Below are 23,377 nucleotides of genomic sequence, written 5' to 3' on the forward strand. Positions count from 1 at the left end.
GGAATAGCAACGAAAGATCAAATGAAGGTGTTTGCAAATGAAATGTGTGTAAAATGTGTTGTCGAATGAGACCTATGGTGAGAGGTTGTGTCCATACCGAATCTGCGACGGAACTACGCAGTTGGTTGTACTCACGATTATTTTTGAAACACATTCCTGGATCGATTAAAGGAATAATGTATTAGTCTATCTCATTATTTGTTATGCCCTGAATGCAAATATATCTAAGGTAAGACATGATTTCTTTCTCTTTCTTTCTTGACTTGTTTTATTGTGTATAATGAAATAATAATATTATTTAGCATCATAAAATATATAATTTTTATATAACTGATATTGACATTAATAAATATATTTTAAAAGTATAGTTTCTCTACGTTGATTATACGGTAACCAGTATAAAATATATATATATTTTTTTTAAAAACAAACCTGTTCTTGTAAAAGGAATTGTAAGAAATACAGTTTTGGAATGATTGAAATATGAAGGAAGTGAAGTAAATCAATGTGATAAAGTCGTTGATTTAAAGATTTAAAAAACGAAAATGAAATCAAAACATAAAAATCAGTTAGACCAGACTAGCAAACTTGCTCACTACTGCGAATGAAAATTACTGTCAAAGCACTTATAATTTGCAAAAGTTCACGCATTGAAAACCCCTTAGCTAACTGATGAGCTGGATAAAAGTAAGGAACTAAATCTTATTAATTTTAAATCTATCCTTGTTGTAAGTGTATGATGAGAACGAAAATCTATGAAAACATTTTCTGACAGCCCACCTATTGTCCATATTTAATTAAGAGTTAGTTAGCAAATAAAGTTTTCTTTAAGCTCAAATAATCCTTTCTTGCTATGATAATAGATTTGAATTATAAACAGTATGCGAATATTAAAGAACCGGCTCGTTGATTAATCGACTATAGTAAAGTTTGGATTTTGAGGCAGTAGTAAATTTATTGGAGCAAATTATTGCAGAATTTATGTAACAAAATTACATTCACGTTAAAATATGAGATACTGTTAGTTATAGGATAACATGTGCCAAACAAATTTCTAAAGAAACATTACATGTACCAGTGTTGCCTATTAGCCACCATTAAATTCAATATATTCTTCTTCTGCCTTATAATATAATAGCGTTTTCATTTTCACAGCAAGTATTGCCCGTGAAACGATTTTAAAAGCATGTTATTCTGTTTCTTTCATTGTTCATTGAAATAAATGACTTAAGAGATATTTTCTTTGTATATTTTAAAAAACGTTACTGCTATTGAAATGACACAGCCGTTTTCGATTTTTAATTCCTACTAAAATCAAGGAATTGAAATATTTTTCCTTGATATTTGACTGGATACTAAATACTTGGCATCAGCAACAATTGTGTTAGATTATTCGATAAGTATAGATATAGTTAACTTGTTTTGTGCATGTATATATTTCTCCCTCACCCCATCAAATGGTCGGATAACTTGCATCGTATACAGGGGCACGAATTTACCGCTTTGCCTCAGGTGAAAAATTGTGTTGGCACGACTCTGCTATCGGGAATAGTGTTTAAGAGATTTAATCATTTATTAATTTATTTTATTATTTCGTATTCGTTTATTTATTTATTGTTTCGTACTTGAAGTGCATAATTATGGAATTTTAATTTTTTTATAATTCTTTTGCTTTTTTTTATTTTGTACTTGAATTAATTACGACTGGTCAAAGTGGAGATCCGGTTAAAAGTTTATCTTTTATTTGATACCAAAAACTCAGCTACGGCTGAAATTTACGTCTTATCAACGATAAAAGTGGCACTTATATCAGAGTCTTGAAATTGAGCAGAACTCAATTTTGAGACAGTTTTAGAAACAAAAATTATGTATTTTGATTGAAATTAACATAGGGCTAATTTAAGAAAGTACATCCTTCTAAGCTGTTTTGCGAAAATTTAATTGCTTAAATAATAAATAAAATTAAATAAGTTTAAAAAAGCAGCAATTGTATTATTTATTTAACAAGCAGAGTAAACACGAAAGGAGTAAAAAATTACGACTCAACACTTTAAATGCTTCAGGAAGGACAAAATTGGAGTTATAAGGATTGCTGGAAAAATTCTGACCTTCTCGAAATTCCTTTTCCAGGATTATATAAAAAATGAGCAACAGGTAATAAAAACTACTGTCAAATTTAATTCAATTTATTCGTTAAGCATGAGCTGTGATGTGTCTTAAGAAAGATTATTTATGAGATTATCTGCTTTATGTCTCTAAACATGGGCCCAGTTTTACCAAATTGTAGTGACAAAATATTTGAGAAGGCTACAAAGAAAGAGTGTGATGTTAACTGTTTGGTCACCTGCTTCCGCAACGACAGTCTGGTCATAAAGATCAGGTCGGTTTACGATGAAGTTCAGCTGTAGGTTGCACAAGACAGACATATAGCTTATTGTGCATGAGCTTGCAGCGATTTTAAAAGTACACAAGGTGACTCTGAATACTACCTACGAGTAAAATCCTTGAGAACCATCAAGAGCATTAGATATGTTCATTGTCTTAAAGCTCTTCAGTATTACTGCTTCCTCAACTATAGAACCCATGCACCCAAAATCATCAATCAAGTCAATTAGTATGATGAAAGCAACCACTGAATGAGTAAATTCATTTTAAAATGCGAAAAAGCTCTCTATTATAACAATTTTAAGAAACTAAAAGTTACGTGAATATTTAAAAGATTTTCAGAAGCTTGTGCTAAAATGCTAAGGGAAAAATTAATTAAGTATAAGGAAATGTAATTAAATATAAAGCAAATCATATAAAATAGCCTGTATCTAGTGCTTTCAATCGATGGAAGTAGAACTAGTACCTGTATTTCGTGATCTTATACACTCGGAATAGTCATCTTTTAAGTTAATGATTAAATTGAGTGTGCGACATATTGTTACTTCCGTATGGGTTCGTAATGAACTGAATGCATCCAGAACAGATGATAGCTTGAAATTTATTTTCGCAAAAGAAACACTTTATAGTTCTGGAACTTTCCACGCAAGTTCTCTTACAGCTCTTCTCGGTAGTATAGATCATAATCAGTAATTACTCCTTCAAACTACTAATAACATTAAACGCAATGCAATGCAAAGCGCATCCAAAGAGCGAAGATAGCACGGAGATCTCTCAACTCAAAACTGATGTTCTTCCCGAGTTTATATACTTTTCTTCAGCCACTGAGAAATTTCTAATGCCTTCCATTTCTCGAAATTACTGGAAGGCACATATCGCTAAATTTACTTGTAAGGGTCGAATATAGTTATACATACACATATAAATCAATTACAGTACAAATTACAGTTATATAGGGACTGAGCGATAAAAATTAGTTGCCGAAACCATGCCAGCTTAGCGATATCTCGCCAGTTTAGTGAGATAGCCATTTATCTCAATGTTAAATGGAGTTTCCCCTGTAACATTATTTTTCTGGCAGAGCTTCGTTGTCTACAGACTTTTCATATTACATTAAGCAAAATTATAATTACAACGTAATCTTATAATATCTTGGCTAGGAACTGTATTCAAAAAAAAAAAAAAAAAAAAAAAAAAGCTATTCTCCATAAATGACTATTGCGACGACTCAGTGTAAAATGTATCAAATATATCATTTTAACATACTAATTTAAGTTATTTTTAAAATTTGAGACATGATTGTGCAAATGCTTCAGCAGCAGAAAATTTTAATAATTGTGTTATAAAAAGATATAATTGCAAAATTGTGGAATTCCTGAAAACGTTCTATTCAATTCTGCAGTTCCACCTAATCCAGTTTGAATATTACTGTTGCAGATATATTAGATATATTCCATAAAACGAAAATTTAAATTCTTATTTAAGTTTTTATACAGCTTATGAATACTAATTCTTACTTAAGTATATCTTTGTTATAATTCCGACACTTAAAAGAACGCATACGTCTATAGGCGAACTACTCATAGACGGCATCTATAGTCATAAACGACTTTTTTCATGGTCTCCAAATTTGATTAGAATCTAAATGCAGCTCTGTTTATGTACTGCATTCATAGCAAAAATCCTTTTGTGTTGCCTTTTTCTAATATAAAAAATTAGAAATGAGACATCTAATTTTTTTAGATGTAAGAACTAGTACTGACACAAAATTAACATTTTAAAGAATACGTTGGCAGTGAAAAAATAGCAGTTAAGGCTCACAAACAAATGAAAACTCGCGAAGAAAAATATCCTTGCCACTCTCAAAACAAAAGAGGCAAAGTTTTACGCTGCATCGATTCTACGAACTCATAGTTATTTATATTGTCTTTCGCACGGAAACAGCCATTAAGACTTCGCCACCTGGCATCCGACACCCTCCCCTTCCTTTTTAAACCTTTTGTTACTTCTCTCTCAAAGCTGGCAACCAACAAAACCATCATAACGTCAAAAAACAGTGTTCGTCTGTTCTCTGTCGTTCATATTACAAATAGCAAGCGCCCAGTTAGTCTTCTGGTTTTTTGGCTAGTTTATGGGGTTGTTGGTGCGCAGGGCAGCGGCCTCTGCTAGCGTGGTTCTGCGAAATAAATAAATGTTGGAAGTTACTGTAGCAGAACCATTTTGGCGTAAGCCAGGGCTTCCTTGAAAAAAAGTGTGTCCACATTTTGATGTGACATGTTAAAGAGTAAGCGATCATGATTGGAGTGCGGAACAGAAAACATATTGTGAAGAAAGTGTTTTTCTCGGATTGAGGTGGCATTGACTGCTGGTGGCGTGAGGACAATAGAGGGAAGCTGCAGAAAATTCTTTTTTCCGGGCGGAAGCGACATTGGTTTGTAGTCGAATGATCTGGAAATGTAAACAGCGTGAAACGTATGTATTATGTATACATTTGTAAATCGTATTTTGGTCTCGGAGATTGGGTTTGGTCGTCCATGCATAGCACTCATTTTCTCTGATTTTAATTTAAAGGCAAGCTGCATTTTTTTTTTTTTTTTTTTTTTTTTTTTTTTTTTTTTTGTATACTGTGTTAAGAAACAACCATTTTTTTCCCGTGGTACGTTGCGTTTTCAACGCGTGTGATCTTTCCCACGTGCTTCTGAGGTACAGACAGATTCAAATTATTTTCTTTTGTTCTTAATTTTTTATTTCCTATAGGAGCAGTAGACGGAAGTCAAATAATCATGAAAAAATAAACTTCGAAATTTTAGCGGAAATGAGAATTCGTTTTCTCGAATCGTAAATGAATACATTTACGGTAAATTCTTCATTTGCAGTTATATGCACGTTACGTAAGCCAATTTGAAATATTTGGACCGCTATAGTCGAATAAAAATGCTTGAAATATGTCAAAATATTAAATAATTTAACTCCCCAGCCTCCCAAAAGACTTACCCATTTATATATTTTTTTAAGATCGTTATCACAGTCACTTTAGTCATCGATTAACAGTATTTTTAACTGTGATTTGAATGCTTCATTAGCATTATTTATGATATTTAAAAATGCTTAAACGCAAAATTTGTTTTTGTGTTACTTATTGTTTGATGAATATATAATTACGTTCGCTTATTCAGTGTTGCAAATCATAAAAAGACATTTCTCATCTTATGGATTATTTTCTTTTCCTGAAAAACAATAGTTTATAATAAAGAAATCTACTTTTGGCATAATTTCAAAAATTCCATAAAATTTAACGTGAGAGAAAAAATTAATGCAATTGATTTCTGAAAAATTATCCAGAAGTTCTGACTACATTCCAAGCAATATTCAGCATTAAAATGATTGTACGCAAAAAATATATAAATAATTAAACTGCTTTCTTCTTTTTTTTTTTTTTTTTTTTTTTTTTTTTTTTTTTTGTGTGTGTGTGTGTGTGTGTACTCCATTTTACTATGTACCGATATTTTCTTTATCATTTCAATTCTGGGTGAATTTTATAATTATAAGACATTGTAGATGTTTTAGTTGCTATCGTAATCAAAAGCAGTAATGCCTAGCAGTTGTTACTTGTACTACTTACATTTTCTGCTTAAGAAACTGTATTATGTACAAAACATGAAGTGACAGCTCCACATGTAATATCTCAAAATATAGAATAATGTTTCACTATAAGCAAAAGAACACTTGTACCGCAAATATTTAATGAAATCGTTATATTTAAGAGAGCTTCTTCAGCTCCCTCTATTTAGTTTTTTTAAAAAAAAAAAAAAAAAAAAAAACTATCAAATTCTAGTATTTTTAAATTGATCAAATTACATAATCTGCAGAATTATTATTTGATCGAATGTTACGTAACAAATTGCGTAAGCTGTAAAATTACCAAATGTTCGTATCAAGTTGCGAAATCTTTTGAATTATTATCTGATTGAATGGGTATTATCTCATCCAAAATCACCATTTTTCCACTGACATATAAAAGACAAACCATGTAAAAATTGTCATGTATTTTACATTATTAACGATAGAATCTGCTGCAAAGAAATTACCTGAAGAGTTTTGGTTTTGAAACCTGTAGTGTCTTACAAAAGTAATTCGATCAGCTTTAGTTTCTAAAAGTAAAATAAAATATTTTAAATACATGAAACTGAAATTATAAAATTTTATTTTCGTTGAAATATATGTTTGTGTTGTCTACATTTAATATTAACAACGTTTTTCTATAAATATAATAGTTGAGCTTTAAATCTGATGTCTTCTCTTTTAAGTGAGAAAATATCATAAAAATTTCCGGACTTTACCGAAACTGAAAATAAAATCCTCTGTAATAATATAGCTTGTGAGTTACATTAAGATAAATTATAAGAATAGACAACAATAAAAAAACTTTCTTAAATTATATAGCAAATTATTTTTTAGAATTTGGGTTATTATAACGCTTAGCTATGAAGTCTGCTTATAGAAATCACATGGGATTAGAAACTGTAATACGTAATTTGCCACTAAGGAAAGCGAAATCTATTTCAAAAGTTCATGAAATTTAACCATTTCAGCAACTTTCAAGCACAGGGGCGTAGCTAGAGGGGGGCCATCTGTCCCCGGGCGCAGAATCCAAGGGGCGCCAAATCGATGTTACGACATTTTAGAATTAAATGTTTTCCATCGTTGGCAAACAGTAGGGGGCGCGAAATCTTCAGTTGCCCCTGGGCGCTGAAAACCCTAGCTACGACTCTGTTCAAGCATTTAAACACTTTTTGACGTAAGAAAATGCCATTCAGAGCATCAAGAAAATAAAATGAAAGAAGAATTGGGTAGCCATCAATGAAGTCGTTAGGAATATGATTCTTTATTATCCAACTGAGAAAGTAATCGAAGTGTGAGTGCTTTCGACTTACTAAGACATTTTGTTATTTATATATAATTCATATGAATTCTTATTTTTATATTTAAAAAATGTTTGAATAGTTAACGGATCTATTGAATAAAATAACTAGCTTACAAGGAAAAAAATTATGAGTTAATGAAACGAAAAGCAAACTCAAGCATTTCTCAAAAAATGGAAAAAATAACAACCTCGAATGCTGGAATCGTGTGAACAAACCTAATTTAACATCTTTCATTGAGATGGCCATTTTATAGCACACAGAAGATCTAAACAAGACTTTCAACAATAAAAGACTGGGTAAACGGTATTATGATTTAGGAGATGAAAAGGTAATTTTGAAATATCATGAATTTTATGCAGTCAGAGAGAGGAGCAGAAGTAAGCCGATTTTGTAATGAAACGTTTATGTACGGAAGGAAATGTTGCATTGAGTTGGTAGAGGGTACTATTAACACATATAGGGTGAAAGCGGTCCGCTGAATGTAAATAATCGTTCCGCATGCGGACTTCAAGTTGCATCCATCGTTATATGAACGTAGAGATCGCTGACATGCATTTTATTTATAGAGGCATGGATGGAAGAAGAGAAATTCTCAAAGGATGTACAAAGAACGACTGTCGAGTAGAGAACGGGCGAATCGTTACGTGTTCAAATACTTTAATCACGGCTGTGAATTATATAATAGTATTGGAGGTAGCACTTTTGAGCATCTGGAATAAAAATGCCGAAGCGTATAAGTTTTTTACTTCCTTGTACGAAGTAAAAAGGAAGTATTGTAACCGCGAAAAGCTTCAGGCAGCATATTTCAACGAAAATATCCACTTTGACCGCTTTCGAATGCAATTTAACGATGTTTTTGCGTGATATCTGTACGTAAGGACAGAATAAAAGACGCTTTTCCTCCAAAAAAACTAAAAAACTGCTTTAAAATGAATTCTGAAGATAATTTTTCGTGGCGTCTGTACGAACGTATGTACGTACGTGCGTACGTACGTATCTGGCATAACTCAAAAACGAGTAGCCTCAGAACGTTGAAATATTGTATATAAGACTACTATAACATGTAGATGTGCACCTCGTATTTTGGTTTCAATCGGCTGCGCCAATCGTATATAAATATATTTATAAATATATCCACTCTGTTACCCGGCTCAGTGATCTCAGTTTCTTTACTCTTGTATGTTTGTAAATTGTACATTTTTTGCTTTAAAAATGATTGAATTACGTTGTTTTTATCTTCCGGTTAAGGGTTTCATGCCTTTAGTAAATTTGTATGCAATATTTTTAGAATTATCAGCAATTTTAAAATTGTTTAAGTGCCGCTAAGCCTAATTTGATGGCGGCCATTGCTCTTGTTTACATTTGAAACAGCTGAATAGCGGATTTGTTGCCAATCTAGAGAAACTTAGCTTCGCAACAACAAAGATAACGCCTTCATTTATTACTTAAATCATGCTTAATCCTTTCTGGAATTTTTTCGAGGAAATAAGCGTTTAAGATTTATTTCGTAATTTTTAATACAGATATTTTGAGTTTTTATGTATTTTTGCCTTGTCACGAAGTGAAAACTGAATTAATTTGAGCAATACTCAATCGTCTGTGAAAAACTGTTTCTTTTTGTTTTGTTTGCTTAATTTCTTTTATACATAGTTCTAGCTTTATTATAGTATTTGAATAGAACATGTGGCAACGATTAGATAATTCTTTAAATGATATAATTTTTGTGCATTCTGAGTTATAATATGAACGAAATATAATACGTTTACCTAGCGCCAGAGTGTCGCTATGGTAAACAAAGGGAATTTTAAAGAATGCATTTATTCTATTGTGGTTTATGCGCTGTCGGCGAAGTAGGTTTAATTCAATGTAATAAGTTTAAATAAAATGCAAGAAAAATGCGTATAATTTAATATTCCGTACAAGGAAGTCATGTGGTGTACACATCAGATTTTTTTCCTCAAGTTAGTGCCAATGATAGTGTGGCAGATCATGATAGTGGGATAGATTTTTTTAGTACACTGGTGAAATAAATTAAAAGAATTTGCATATTTTATTGAATTGCATGAAAAGAGCTGAACTAAAGGGAAAACCACTGATTCTAGATAAAAATGCAAATCTTGTACGGCAAATACGTAAGCGTACACGTGTGTGTAGGCGGAGCCAGCAGAAACACAGGCTTCAGAAGCGCGTGGAGGGTAAGACGAATTGCGTTCGCTAGTACACCTCTGCGAATTTCTTGGTGTTATTTTGAAGCAATCGGTTAAATTCACATCGGAACAGTTAAAATGAGTAATCACCAACGTTTAGATGATGGAATTAAGTGACGAATTATGGAGAGGCTAGAGGCAGGTCAATCGCAAGTCCAGATATGCAGAGAGTTAAATTTAACGCCCAGCGTCGTATGCAACCTATGGAAATAGTTCCAGGATACTGGATCCATCGAAGGAAAGCCTGGGCAAGGTCGTCCAAGAGTCACGACTGCCAAAGAAGATCGATATTTGTCCATTTTAGCGAGGCGTAACAGAGGGGCTACAGCTTTTCAGCTCTCTCGGGACCTGTATGCAGCCACAGGAACCCGTTAACAAGGGTGACTGTTTTCAAAAGACTGAATGAGAGAGGGTTGTTTGCCAGAAGACCAGCTGTTTGCGTCTCGCTCACGTCTACGGACAGGAGAGAAACTATTATTAGCATAGTGCAGGCAAAATAGCGATTGGAGTACGAAGCAATGGGCGACCGTTCTGTTCACCGACGAGTCCCGTTTTAAAATAAACACCGATTCTCACCGTACTTTCATATAGAGAGAACCAGGGACCCGATACCTACCCTCCAATGTCCGCGAAATCAACAATTATGGCAGTGGAGGTGTAATGGTCTGAGCAGGCATCATGCTGGATGACCGCACACTTCTCCACGTCTTTGACAGAGGCTCTGTGACTGGTGTGAGGTATTGGGATGAGTTCTTGGAGCCCTAAGTTCGCCTTTTCGGGGGGGCAGTGGGCCCCGAGTTCATTTTACAGGACGATAACGAGAGGCCGCATAGAGCTCTTCTGATCGACGAATTTCTCGAGAGTGAGGATATTCGCCAGATGGATTGGGCAGCCAGGTCTCCAGACCTCAACCCTATAGAGCATGCCTGGGACGCTCTGAGGAGGGCAACTGCAACTCGCAAACCCCCTCCGAGAACCATTCAGGAACTGAAAACAACGTTGCTGAAGGAGTGGGACCAATTGCCGCAGGTACTGATAAACTGCCTTATGTCCAGTATGACATCACCCTGCGAGGCCTGTATTGGCTGTAAGAGAGGACCGTACCCCCTATTAACCCATTTCTTTTGTGTCTTCTGTAACTGCTGTTTCAGACCTTCAGAGTCTCATGAGTGCTACACACGAGCATGTGTGTCTATTATAACTGTTGAATGTTTATTTTGTTTGTATTATATCAACCTACGTGTATACCAAATTTTATTAAAATCTCTCCAGTAGTTCTGGAGATTGTAGATCAAATATGAAAATTTATTCTCTTAATTTCTTTGACCGGTGTATTTTGTGACTTTACTAACCTCTCTTGGAACGTAGGTGTGATTAATATTATTTAACGAATATCCAAATGGGAATTCCTGGTTCTGCTAATAGGACTGAAGTGGTACTTAGGCTAACTGAAGATATATTAGCACCACGAAGAAATTATATGCACCTAGATGTCTAGCTATGGATATCTGTGCGTTCATTATCCTGAACAAATGTACTGAGTAAATAAATGTTGAAAATAGACAGAGCATTTTAATGTTAATTTAGTGTACATTGCGAAAAAAAAAAAAATGATAGTTCTTGTATCTCTCGTTCTAGTGGGCCGATTGACGAAATTCAACTTGCGTTTTTCATGTCTTTAAAGCGCGACTTAGGATATGTATTATATTTATATATAGCATTGTTCTAATATAATTTATTTACTAAGGAATATTGATTATATTATCTCCTAAGATTAATTTTAGTAGAATTATCTTAAAAAAGTGAATCCATACTTAGAATCCATACTTCGAAAAATGTTTAAAATGTTTAACGGGGACTTGAATTAAATGATGAATAACAAAATTTCAATTGTAAAAAGAAATAAATTAAAAGCAAGTAATTAAATTAAATGCAAGTAATCATTGCCATTGATCGGAAATTAGTTGACTTTTCAAGGGGAACAAACCAACTCCTGTTCAATGAACAATAATTAAGGTATTTTGATACAAAATCCACTTTTTCTGAAATAACATAGCAATTTTTTCCATATTTCGATTCTACGACTTAAATTACTCCAAATTACCAAGTTTTGTAAAAATCGCACGAGTAGTTTTTTAAAAATTAGCTCTCAAAATTTTAACGCCTCAATGTTAATTGAGTTTGGTATATATTTATTACTCTTTCTTTTTTTATTAAACTTATTTGATTCTTCATTTCATATTTCGAAATTTAGATTCATTCCAAATAAAATTCGCCCATTTCTATAATTATTTTTAACATTTGTATTTTTAAATAATTTTTATAAATTTTTCAAAAAAACTTTTTGAATTATAATCCATGAAATTTTTACTACCATCTTAAAGTAGACGTATTTCTAAGCATACCTGCAAAAAATTACAGTTTTTATTCAAAATTTCCAAAGATATACGTGAATTCCTATATTGGTGCGTTTTGAAATTTGACATATTTGTTGAAAGCGATAAAACATCAAATGTGGTTTAGATATTTTGCTAAAATTATTTGGAAGTAGAAACGAGGTGCCTTTTTTTCCGCTCCGGGGAAGGGAAAGGAAAATTGGTTGCCACATATGAAGGAGTTTGCTAAGTGAATTATTCTAGGCGAAAACTGAAAATTTTTTTTTTAATTTCTCCGTAAATTTCGCACCAAATTTTACAAAATTTAATATCTAGGCATAATTTGAGTCGTAAAATCGAAATATGGAAAAACATTGGTATGTTGTTTCATAAAAAGTCCGATTTTGTGTCACAATAATGTTAGAACAATAGTAGATAGAAAACACGGGTTCACCCACACGCGGTGTGCGGTGTGGCCGTGGCCAATGACGTCACACAGAGGGCGGGGCCAAAGGCAACGTCATCACACTAGTAGGCGTGGTTTCGAGTGGAGTTGAGGTGTTCGTAGACTGCTGATTGAGTTGTAGACCTCCTGCTTTTCATTTAAAGTTAGTTTTTTTTTAAATTGGCAACGGGGTCATGGCGTCCGCTAGGGATGAAAAATGAAAATAATCTATTTAGGAATTGCTCATTGCGTCCTCTATGGACGAAAAAAGAAAATAATTTATTTTAGAAATTTCTATTTTTTAAAAAAAAAATACTCTATTATTCAAAATATAGAATTGAACTCTGAAACAAAATATCTCACCAGCTGAGTAGTTTGAAGATTTTAACCACTAAGCTGACGGGATACATTCAGATTTAGGTAAAAAAGCCTATATAAGAAAATGGAATTTGAATCGACTCATCAATTTATTCTGATACTTTTATTCTTTCTAGTTTTCCATGAAACTTTAACTTATTTCTCAGGTTTTCTGTTCATAATAACATATTTATTTACTGTCATATTTTTTTAATACTTAACGTTTCTAATTTGTAATATTTTATTTAATTTCCACATACTATTTTTTTTTCATACCTTTCATACCATTTCAGCATACCCTGATTTTTAACTTATATATTATATTTCACAAACGTTCCCGCACATGCTGTTTATTTGTTACACTACTTAATTTTAGATGCAATTTCACACTTTTTTTAACGTTATAATGTTCAATATATTCTGAATTTTAACTTCATTTACTTTTTTTAAACCATTCTAGTATTCTATACACACTTTAACTTAGTGGTTTGAAATTCTATTTAAAAAGAAACGTTTATTTTTCGTGATCTTAGTTCTTTTACTAAATTTTCTACAGAATTTCTAATTTCTTTTACATGTTTAACAATATCTTCCTTACATTACCGAATATTTTTTTTAAAAACTTAAGTCTATAACTGTTAATTGCGTTTCTTACGTTCATGATTTCCCTTCTGTGTTTATGTTTCTTAATTCTAGTTTAACTTATTTATTATAATGTTTTTATTTCTGTCTCATCATTCGTAATTCCAACATTTTATCCCTTTTTATTCATTTTAACGATATGGATTGTTTTCATTTACTCCATATTCAAATATTTCCTTACAATTTTTAAAATACTTGTTTTATTCTCCGATCATAATAGATCATCTACAGGTTTTACTCAGAAATTTCCATTCACAACTTTACAGTTTAATACCATTTATATCTAAATGCATTTCTTTCTGATATAGTTTTACGATCTTCAAAGTTTCTAACATCATGTTTAGTTTTAAATCCCTATTACCTTTATGTGTGTTGATAATTTTCATTTCTAATTTTACAACCACGTTCAGTGTTTCATCCACACATACCAAAATATTTCTTAAATCTTCTGGTATTTAGTCTATGTCATATTTCAGTACTTCAAATGAATTTACACTGCTCACACTATTATTTTTCATGTTTTAGAGACACTGACTATATTAATTTTACTATTTTTCATACACTAATTGCATCTATGTCAGCACTCATGATAAAGTAGCAATTGTTTTGCATCACATGCATAAAGAAATTCTTAAAACCAACTTTTTCAATATCGTATTCAAATTACTGTTTTCCAGATGGGAATTACCAGTATTCTTTGGTTTTACTCTGTTACAACTTTTTAAATTTTAACATCTTACTTTTAATTCTGACATACATCTTTCAAACAGTTTTTTCTTTTAATAATAGCCTTACCTTATTTGTTCAAATTAATTCTTTAATTCATCTTCTTTACTACCTTTCAATACCTTCATAATTCACTATGCAAACGCAATGTATTTCACTGACATTCTGTTTAATAATACTACAAGTTTCCTTAATTGACAAAAAGCGAATCATTTCTCAGTTCAAAATAGAACTACTATATTTCGCACAAACATTACCTTCATCCATTCAAGACACCCCTTAACCTGTAACTGACGTAGCGATAGGAAAGGAAACTCTTATCATATGCTCTTTCGACATTTGAAGTTTCTAGAACTTCTTTGACAAGTATATCAATACCATCAGAAAATATACTTAACATTTTTACCCAGTTTAAAGGCAACATACTGTTATAAGAATGGTTTTAGTTAAATTTATAAGACAAATAAACACATTTTGTGCTAAATAGGCATAAACATTTAGATTCAGAATATTTCTTTTTAATCCGATGTAAGACTTGAATTTCATTCATGATACGGATTGTCTCTTGATTTTTTTGTTTACCTTACACTAATAGAAAATTTTTATTTTACAAGTTCAGCTTTTAACGAAATAGAAATAAAAACTACGATACACCTGGTGTTTTTAAGAAAAGGAACTTTGATATAATTCTGGAAATGTAAATGCTTTTAGAGTTTTTTTCTTTCAATAACGTTGATTTTCATTACTTTACTAACTTCAATAATTCTCTTATTAGCTAATATGAATGAAAGAAGATTGTCAAAAATGTGACACAGTATAATTCTTACGAACATACGTACCTTTACCAGCATACAGATATTACCGATTGAAATGAAGAAAGATACAGATATTTTACTCCAATCTACATTAAATTAAAAAAAAATATTTAAACTTTCATACATTCCAAAGAATAAACGAAAACTCAATAGATATTGTCATGTTTGTATATATGAGATAAAAGTTTTATGAATGGTATTTAAAGTAATGCTTAGAACTTCATAAAAGCGAACATTCACTATGTTAATACACATATCATCAGTTATTTACATAATTCAATGTAATATTAATCATTACATGTACTATATGCATATATATTTAAAGTTTAATTGTCTTACAATTGAATAATTAACTATTGAGAGAAAGAGGTTCATATCTTACACTATTTAATTCACATGGAACAAATTTTTCCATCAACCACATTGAACCGCGTTTATTAAATTCGCCAAAGCTCTTTTATTTCTGCATTTTCACACTCACGACACATTTTAAATGTAACTATTGATTACCATTTCAAACACCGATATCATAACTCAGTGTAAATCCACATCATAACTCATTTTTTCCCTACTAACTACAATTTTATATATTCAAGAAGTACATCTAAGACATGATCATTTTCTATGTTCTAGCAAATCGATTCAATTGCGAACATACTATTAAGACTTGCGATTTTAGAAGACTTGCATGTATTAACGATGTCAACGTTTCTTCGTTTTTGTAAGATTCGTATCAAACCATGTCGCATTCGAATGTGGTGTAAGAGATCACTTTTTCTTTTAAACACTTGTAAACAATGGATGCAATTTATAAGAAGAGAAGTATCATGCTGTTTCAAAACATTATCATCAGCATATTTCTGTTTCTTTTGACACCAGCAAAATTTAAAAAAAAAAAAAAAAAAAAAAAAAAAAAAAAAAAAAAAGGTTCGTGAGATTTTCTTCAAATTCTGTTTTACTTGAAAAAAATGTCCGAACATTCAATACGATGTAAAGATTCATATTGTTTTAAATTCTTATGCTCACTAAATATTTTTTATCACGATTTACTCTTAAAAGTAACTTTATAAGTTTTCATATCCTTTTTACATGAAAAGAACTTGTGATATTTTCAACACGAGTGAATCACTTGAAGCATATACTGCACTGTAAGCATACAATACTTAAAAAAATTGTTATAAAAAATAAAAATACATTCATTTCACCAAGAAGCTTTTCTATTTAAATACATTTATTTATTTCCAAAGAACAAGTTTCTGTATTATACATAAAATATACTTAGAATTTTCTTTCATTAGTTAATATCAAATTAACAACAATATCCATTTACTGATATTTGATATACATGTTTGCTTTAAAATTAAAACTAAAATTTCAATATATTTCTATTAAAAAAAAACATAAGGAAAAAAAAATACTCATAACATCAACCAAAGACAGAAATTTAAATAGAATAGCTGTACTTATATTAGTGCATTTTTATAATCTTCATAACATTTCGATTCAAAAAACCTATTACAAAATAAATGAAACATTTTTTTCTGCCTTAAAGAATCTCTTATATTTTTAAAATTAATACATAAAAATATATCTTCCCCAATATATTTAATTCTATCCTCAACACTTATTATAATGCAATCATGTCTTGTTTGTGAAGGATGATTTACAATACAACCTTCGCATTTAAATAGTTTTGTAATCACTGAATTTAATTCAGTTTTGATAGAGTTTATGAGTTCTTTAAAAAGTTCATCATCATCACTTACCATATCCGGACAATTGTTTTTACATTTGATTTGCAACGGTAAAATAATTTCAAAAATACTTTTATATAAAGTATTAGATACATCAGGAATAATTTCTTTCAATTTTTTTAAAATATCACAGTTTACTTTTAGGTATGTAGGTTTTAGTTTAAAAGAATTTTCATCTTGTTTAAAAACTTGTTGAAAAATACACTCACCTTCTTTGTTGAAAACTACCAACTCATTATTGCAAATGATGCTGGCAGTCGTATAGACAAGGTTAAATTCATATATTTTTGAGGAAAATTCTTGCCATGTTGCAGGAGTTATAACAACAGCGCGTGTAGTAGGGTATAATATTTTATTTTGTTCCACACATTCACGTAGATGAATGTTCATTCTGTTTTCAAACTGATTTATGGACACAAAATATCCCCAACCAAGAGTCCACTGTGCAATCAACTTCGAACTTTCTTTTTTCTGTTCTCGATTATTCGGCATGAAGATATTTTCAGGAACAGACTTCATATAGTGGGCAAACCAGTCATCCTCTGGAAGTTCATCCTCATTATCTTCCAAGCGTCGTTTTTTAATTTTCGAAATTTTTATGTTTCGGAATGTGATACTAATTCTAGGATCTTTAACGTCAGGTTGAGAGGGTATTCCGTGCATCCAAAATTGATTCGTTGGGGGTTTCATTACAAGGAGAGTTCCATGAGTTAAGTCCACGCTTCAAGATGTGAAATTTCGCCTGGTAAATACCATTTGACGTTTTGCACCTAAACTGATGATAGGTATATCACTTTCAGGTTCGAGACAAGTTTCATTGTCTTTATGCGTTGAAATTTTCGCCACTCCGTCAGGATAATAGTTCAATAAAGCAAAATTATATTTTTTGCCAGTTATCGTTTCAACATAATCTTTTACATTTAGAAGAGTTTGAGTCCATGGTTCTGCACAAATGCTCGTTCCAGAGAATTCGTAACTAAGTCCTTCATCACCAAAACCGAGTACTTTTCTTCGTGGAACATACTGAGTCCCATTAATTTCAAAACTAATATTTTTAAAATCATAATTTGATAGTTCATCTAGCAAAATATCAGCTTCATTTCGTGAATAAAATTCTTCGTATAATTCCACATTTAACTCTGTATCACATATATTCCTCATATTCGCTTCTGAATCTAACGACAATTCTGAATGATATAGAAATACGTAGCATTCTTAAATAGCAAAAATTATCTAAAACATACATTAACGAAATGATTTCATCAACACTTATCGTAATACATTCTTGTCATGTCTTGTTTGTGAAGCCAGTCTTTCCGGCGTCATATGTGTAAAAATAATCATGATAGGATAGTGAGAAACAGTTATAGTGTCCTAATGTTGTTATTCTGAACCTCGATATTACATATATGCATAAGGAGAATCTTAAAAGCATCATCCACTTATCATGATAGAGTAATGGAAAATTTCTAAAACTCTGATAATCATACGCGAAAGAATGTATTATCTTAAGGTTGTTGTTGCTATTCCAAATTTGACAGTACATACAGAAGTGAAGGAAGATCCTTGATAAGCGCTGTAGACTTCACGTTATCATGATAACGTGCAGCACTTATCAAGGGTCTTCCTTCACTTCTGTATGTATTGTCAAACTTGGAATAGCAACAACAACCTTAAGATAATACATTCTTTCGCGTATGCTTATCAGAGTTTTAGAAATTTTCCATTACTCTATCATGATAAGTGGATGATGCTTTTAAGATTCTCCTTATGCATATATGTAATATCGAGGTTCAGAATAACAACATTAGGACACTATAACTGTTTCTCACTATCCTATCATGATTATTTTTACACATATGACGCCGGAAAGACTGGCTTCACAAACAAGACATGACAAGAATGTATTACGATAAGTGTTGATGAAATCATTTCGTTAATGTATGTTTTAGATAATTTTTGCTATTTAAGAATGCTACGTATTTCTATATCATTCAGAATTGTCGTTAGATTCAGAAGCGAATATGAGGAATATATGTGATACAGAGTTAAATGTGGAATTATACGAAGAATTTTATTCACGAAATGAAGCTGATATTTTGCTAGATGAACTATCAAATTATGATTTTAAAAATATTAGTTTTGAAATTAATGGGACTCAGTATGTTCCACGAAGAAAAGTACTCGGTTTTGGTGATGAAGGACTTAGTTACGAATTCTCTGGAACGAGCATTTGTGCAGAACCATGGACTCAAACTCTTCTAAATGTAAAAGATTATGTTGAAACGATAACTGGCAAAAAATATAATTTTGCTTTATTGAACTATTATCCTGACGGAGTGGCGAAAATTTCAACGCATAAAGACAATGAAACTTGTCTCGAACCTGAAAGTGATATACCTATCATCAGTTTAGGTGCAAAACGTCAAATGGTATTTACCAGGCGAAATTTCACATCTTGAAGCGTGGACTTAACTCATGGAACTCTCCTTGTAATGAAACCCCCAACGAATCAATTTTGGATGCACGGAATACCCTCTCAACCTGACGTTAAAGATCCTAGAATTAGTATCACATTCCGAAACATAAAAATTTCGAAAATTAAAAAACGACGCTTGGAAGATAATGAGGATGAACTTCCAGAGGATGACTGGTTTGCCCACTATATGAAGTCTGTTCCTGAAAATATCTTCATGCCGAATAATCGAGAACAGAAAAAAGAAAGTTCGAAGTTGATTGCACAGTGGACTCTTGGTTGGGGATATTTTGTGTCCATAAATCAGTTTGAAAACAGAATGAACATTCATCTACGTGAATGTGTGGAACAAAATAAAATATTATACCCTACTACACGCGCTGTTGTTATAACTCCTGCAACATGGCAAGAATTTTCCTCAAAAATATATGAATTTAACCTTGTCTATACGACTGCCAGCATCATTTGCAATAATGAGTTGGTAGTTTTCAACAAAGAAGGTGAGTGTATTTTTCAACAAGTTTTTAAACAAGATGAAAATTCTTTTAAACTAAAACCTACATACCTAAAAGTAAACTGTGATATTTTAAAAAAATTGAAAGAAATTATTCCTGATGTATCTAATACTTTATATAAAAGTATTTTTGAAATTATTTTACCGTTGCAAATCAAATGTAAAAACAATTGTCCGGATATGGTAAGTGATGATGATGAACTTTTTAAAGAACTCATAAACTCTATCAAAACTGAATTAAATTCAGTGATTACAAAACTATTTAAATGCGAAGGTTGTATTGTAAATCATCCTTCACAAACAAGACATGATTGCATTATAATAAGTGTTGAGGATAGAATTAAATATATTGGGGAAGATATATTTTTATGTATTAATTTTAAAAATATAAGAGATTCTTTAAGGCAGAAAAAAATGTTTCATTTATTTTGTAATAGGTTTTTTGAATCGAAATGTTATGAAGATTATAAAAATGCACTAATATAAGTACAGCTATTCTATTTAAATTTCTGTCTTTGGTTGATGTTATGAGTATTTTTTTTTCCTTATGTTTTTTTTAATAGAAATATATTGAAATTTTAGTTTTAATTTTAAAGCAAACATGTATATCAAATATCAGTAAATGGATATTGTTGTTAATTTGATATTAACTAATGAAAGAAAATTCTAAGTATATTTTATGTATAATACAGAAACTTGTTCTTTGGAAATAAATAAATGTATTTAAATAGAAAAGCTTCTTGGTGAAATGAATGTATTTTTATTTTTTATAACAATTTTTTTAAGTATTGTATGCTTACAGTGCAGTATATGCTTCAAGTGATTCACTCGTGTTGAAAATATCACAAGTTCTTTTCATGTAAAAAGGATATGAAAACTTATAAAGTTACTTTTAAGAGTAAATCGTGATAAAAAATATTTAGTGAGCATAAGAATTTAAAACAATATGAATCTTTACATCGTATTGAATGTTCGGACATTTTTTTCAAGTAAAACAGAATTTGAAGAAAATCTCACGAACCTTTTTTTTTTTTAAATTTTGCTGGTGTCAAAAGAAACAGAAATATGCTGATGATAATGTTTTGAAACAGCATGATACTTCTCTTCTTATAAATTGCATCCATTGTTTACAAGTGTTTAAAAGAAAAAGTGATCTCTTACACCACATTCGAATGCGACATGGTTTGATACGAATCTTACAAAAACGAAGAAACGTTGACATCGTTAATACATGCAAGTCTTCTAAAATCGCAAGTCTTAATAGTATGTTCGCAATTGAATCGATTTGCTAGAACATAGAAAATGATCATGTCTTAGATGTACTTCTTGAATATATAAAATTGTAGTTAGTAGGGAAAAAATGAGTTATGATGTGGATTTACACTGAGTTATGATATCGGTGTTTGAAATGGTAATCAATAGTTACATTTAAAATGTGTCGTGAGTGTGAAAATGCAGAAATAAAAGAGCTTTGGCGAATTTAATAAACGCGGTTCAATGTGGTTGATGGAAAAATTTGTTCCATGTGAATTAAATAGTGTAAGATATGAACCTCTTTCTCTCAATAGTTAATTATTCAATTGTAAGACAATTAAACTTTAAATATATATGCATATAGTACATGTAATGATTAATATTACATTGAATTATGTAAATAACTGATGATATGTGTATTAACATAGTGAATGTTCGCTTTTATGAAGTTCTAAGCATTACTTTAAATACCATTCATAAAACTTTTATCTCATATATACAAACATAACAATATCTATTGAGTTTTCGTTTATTCTTTGGAATGTATGAAAGTTAAAATATTTTTTTTTTTAATTTAATGTAGATTGGAGTAAAATATCTGTATCTTTCTTCATTTCAATCGGTAATATCTGTATGCTGGTAAAGGTACGTATGTTCGTAAGAATTATACTGTGTCACATTTTTGACAATCTTCTTTCATTCATATTAGCTAATAAGAGAATTATTGAAGTTAGTAAAGTAATGAAAATCAACGTTATTGAAAGAAAAAAACTCTAAAAGCATTTACATTTCCAGAATTATATCAAAGTTCCTTTTCTTAAAAACACCAGGTGTATCGTAGTTTTTATTTCTATTTCGTTAAAAGCTGAACTTGTAAAATAAAAATTTTCTATTAGTGTAAGGTAAACAAAAAAATCAAGAGACAATCCGTATCATGAATGAAATTCAAGTCTTACATCGGATTAAAAAGAAATATTCTGAATCTAAATGTTTATGCCTATTTAGCACAAAATGTGTTTATTTGTCTTATAAATTTAACTAAAACCATTCTTATAACAGTATGTTGCCTTTAAACTGGGTAAAAATGTTAAGTATATTTTCTGATGGTATTGATATACTTGTCAAAGAAGTTCTAGAAACTTCAAATGTCGAAAGAGCATATGATAAGAGTCTCCTTTCCTATCGCTACGTCAGTTACAGGTTAAGGGGTGTCTTGAATGGATGAAGGTAATGTTTGTGCGAAATATAGTAGTTCTATTTTGAACTGAGAAATGATTCGCTTTTTGTCAATTAAGGAAACTTGTAGTATTATTAAACAGAATGTCAGTGAAAGACATTGCGTTTGCATAGTGAATTATGAAGGTATTGAAAGGTAGTAAAGAAGATGAATTAAAGAATTAATTTGAACAAATAAGGTAAGGCTATTATTAAAAGAAAAAACTGTTCGAAAGATGTATGTTAGAATTAAAAGTAAGATGTTAAGATTTAAAAAGATGTAACAGAGTAAAACCAAAGAATACTGGTAATTCCCATCTGGAAAACAGTAATTTGAATACGATATTGAAAAAGTTGGTTTTAAGAATTTCTTTATGCATGTGATGCAAAACAATTGCTACTTTATCATGAGTGCTGACATAGATGCAATTAGTGTATGAAAAATAGTAAAATTAATATAGTCAGTGTCTCTAAAACATGAAAAAATAATAGTGTGAGCAGTGTAAATTCATTTGAAGTACTGAAATATGACATAGACTAAATACCAGAAGATGTAAGAAATATTTTGGTATGTGTGGATGAAACACTGAACGTGGTTGTAAAATTAGAAATGAAAATTATCAACACACATAAAGGTAATAGGGATTTAAAACTAAACATGATGTTAGAAACTTTGAAGATCGTAAAACTATATCAGAAAGAAATGCATTTAGATATAAATGGTATTAAACTGTAAAGTTGTGAATGGAAATTTCTGAGTAAAACCTGTAGATGATCTATTATGATCGGAGAATAAAACAAGTATTTTAAAAATTGTAAGGAAATATTTGAATATGGAGTAAATGAAAACAATCCATATCGTTAAAATGAATAAAAAGGAATAAAATGTTGGAATTACGAATGATGAGACAGAAATAAAAACATTATAATAAATAAGTTAAACTAGAATTAAGAAATATAAACACAGAAGGGAAATCATGAACGTAAGAAACGCAATTAACAGTTATAGACTTAAGTTTTTTAAAAAAATATTCGGTAATGTAAGGAAGATATTGTTAAACATGTAAAAGAAATTAGAAATTCTGTAGAAAATTTAGTAAAAGAACTAAGATCACGAAAAATAAACGTTTCTTTTTAAATAGAATTTCAAACCACTAAGTTAAAGTGTGTATAGAATACTAGAATGGTTTAAAAAAAGTAAATGAAGTTAAAATTCAGAATATATTGAACATTATAACGTTAAAAAAAGTGTGAAATTGCATCTAAAATTAAGTAGTGTAACAAATA

Source organism: Stegodyphus dumicola, chromosome 1 (assembly GCF_044657685.1).
Source record: "Stegodyphus dumicola isolate Sdum_Otavi_A_Nest chromosome 1, ASM4465768v1".
In the NCBI taxonomy this organism is placed as follows: domain Eukaryota; kingdom Metazoa; phylum Arthropoda; class Arachnida; order Araneae; family Eresidae; genus Stegodyphus; species Stegodyphus dumicola.